The sequence below is a fragment of the Phaethon lepturus genome, unplaced genomic scaffold (assembly GCF_000687285.1).
Source record: "Phaethon lepturus isolate BGI_N335 unplaced genomic scaffold, ASM68728v1 scaffold21478, whole genome shotgun sequence".
Taxonomy (NCBI): Eukaryota; Metazoa; Chordata; class Aves; order Phaethontiformes; family Phaethontidae; genus Phaethon; species Phaethon lepturus.
The window spans coordinates 1,532-4,551 of NW_010559998.1; positions in this window are offsets into that span (position 1 = coordinate 1,532).

Genomic DNA, 3,020 nt, shown 5'->3' on the forward strand with positions numbered 1-3,020 from the left:
TGGTTTGACAGGCATCGCTGTAGTGTTTGAAAAGACTTTTCAAACAGAACCATAGGAAAGCAGACGACAAAAAAACCAAAACGAGAGCAAGTATTTTTGTACCAAACCTCTTCAACAGGACAATCTTACACTGGGTCAGACCACAGGCTTTGTGCCTGACTTACGAACGCGTGTAATGAAGAATCTCTATCCCCGCCCCGGCCTCGTCAGCTGCACGTCGAAGGCATGACGTTCACGTGCGTGCAGATGTCGAGACGCACGGTTCGGGGTGGTAGGAATTGTGCTCCGGCTGCATCGGCAAGACGTCTGTGGACACTTACAGTATTACTGTTTTCTTCCCTGTTGTACCAAATGACAAGCAGGCAGGACAATCAGAAACTTTCTTTTTTTTTTTTTTACCTTAGGGCTATGTTAAAAGCTTGCTGTGCAAAGCTTCGGCACGGTACAACGGCTCGGATCAGGGACGGGCAGAGAGAGCCCGCACATGTAGCAAGGTGACAATATGCCTCCTCCTCCTACCATGACTGCTTGAAGTTGTTACGGGCAACGTAAACTGCTGTATGAGGAAAAAAACCAAACAAACAAACCCAAACCCAACAAACCTGGGGTTTGGCAGCTTACTCGAGGTTGGGCGCGAGTCCCGAGCGAGCCAAGGGGCTTAGACACGTGCCTACCGTTAGGCCAAAGCGCTGGGCTGAGCTGGGGTTTTAGCATCGAGGTTATGCCGGTCCTGCGGCGGCTCGCTGTGTAGCATTTCCACGTTTCCATGTGCAAAGACAGTAAGGGAGGCTGCTAACACCCTTGGGGCATATCTGTAGCCTTTACGGAGATAGCGTACCAGCAAAGAGACCGCTTGACATCCTAGTCTCTCCTTCTCCTTGGCCCAGGAGGAATGTGGAAAAAGAAAAAGCAAAGCAAACCAAAACAAAACCTCAAAGAGATTTCAGTTTCTTGCAAAAGGAGGCGCAAAACTTCTCCTGTCACTGCCTTCCCCCCGCCCCGACCCCATCCCTGCTGCAGGGCACACCGAGCTCAGCCGCTGCCCGGGCTTCCCTGTAGCCGGTCTCCCAGCTGCACTGAAGACGGGGTGGCCGTGGCCTCGTTAAACGTCGTAACCTTTTTCTTCCTCCTTCCTTTTATTCTGTGGGTGGGCCAAAAAAGACGGCTGAAATTGTGGCTGCCGGAGCGAGGGCAGGGCCGAGGGTGAGATGGTGCGACGGGAAACTGTCCCGTTGGGGTCTTCTGTAAAAAGCAGGACTGATAAAGGTGACGTGAGAAGAAGTCAATCCCAAGACAAACATCTGAGCGGCTCTAAAAGGAACGATACCAGCGTTTCCAAGCGACGGACTAACTCTTTCGGCAAACTATTTCCTGTACTTTGTTTTGTGCAGAGGAGAGAAGCTTCCACGTTGTCTACTCCGCTTTTGGAAATATGTTTAAAGGTACTTTTCTATTGTAATTTTTTAAAAATAAAAACCAGTGATTATTCTAAGTTACGCGCAGAGCGGCGTCGTGCGCTGTGTATCGGGTTAGGAACAGAGAGAGGGATCCCAACGCACACCCTTCGGGGCCTCGGGGAGCAGTCTCCTTCCTCCTGCGGGGTTTTTGAAGGCAAAGCTGCTGAGAGAGGAGGCAATTTTTCAGGGCAGATACCGTCATCCTGCTCGGATCTCTAGGAAAGCTCCAAAATCCAGGCTGGAAGGATCAGCAGGCTTTAGAGAAATGACTCCAAGTTTACAAAGATGTTATCGGTTAGTTTTTAAACCTACTAATCTTGGCACCGAGCACAGGAGCTAAGCTGCGATTTTCCATGAGCTCAGCCACAGCAGAGGCAAACGTAACCTAGAGACGAAGGGCCAGATTATTATTATTTTCTTTTAACACGCTGAGAACTTTGAAAAACTCCGTTCAAAAGCCCAACCTAGAAATTCCTCCTCCTTCCTCGGCTCCGCCCCGATAAATGTGACCAGCGTCCCCAGGAGCCTCAACCGACAGGCCAAACTCCGAAAACAAAGCACCAGGAGCAAGCCCCAGCTTAGCAAACGCAGCCCGGAGGACGGTGTGGAAAGGACGTTATTAAAGCAGGCTACAAACCGTCGAGGGCGGAAGGAAAAGGCACGGTGGTGTTAGGTGAAGCCCTCAGCGGGCAGGGATGAGCCGGGGAGTTAAGCCCTTAGCGTTGGATGCTAATCCTCCCGCGGCCACCGCAAGTCACAGCTTTCTTTCCGAGCTGCATTCAGGGGAGAGGTTTTTGGCAGGCCTGGGGTGGGAAGGGAAGAGAGCGACAAGCTTGCGAGCGCAACGCGAACGTCGTGCGCAGCCCGAGTGCTATTCAGAGCAGCGGTAACTGGCCGACACCGCTGTCCCAGGCACCGCTTTCACGAGACAGGCAGATGCTCTCGGGAGCGGATTCAACAGCAAACGTCCTCCAGCTAAGGAAGCGATGAAACACGCACCCATCCTCCTGGACTCTGCCTGGGCACAGCATCTGCTCCCAGATCTGCCCCGCGAACAGAAGCGGGGCCTTGCCGAAAATATTTAACCTCCTGAACTTTTTTTTTTTTTTAATTTGCCCTGTCAGCCAAAACGTTTTCGGCTCCGCGCTGATCGGCGTTGCCCTCATCGGCGAGGGGTGGGAGTGGCAAGCTGCCCGGCCGGCCCCCGCGTCCCCTTTGCCCGTGGTGACCTTTCCCCATGCGGCCGGGGGAACATTCCTTCCCCATGACCATCGGGGTGCTTACAGGAAGGCCCGAGCTGCTGGCTGACAGCGGGAGATTGCAAAACGGGACCAGGGACTCCCAAGCCAGTGCTGGCATCCGATACCAGGGATAAGTCCCAGGGGGTACGAACAGGCAGAGCTGGAAAAAACGAAACGAAAAAATTTCGCACTCTCATTGTTTCCACTTTCCCAAGTCTTTCTCTCCCCATCCCCCTAATGCCCAGGCTAAGCTCGGGAAGGAGGGGATGCGAGCAGCTCCTTTCTCCCCATCCCTGCGCGGAGGTTTGCTGCCCCGAGGCCG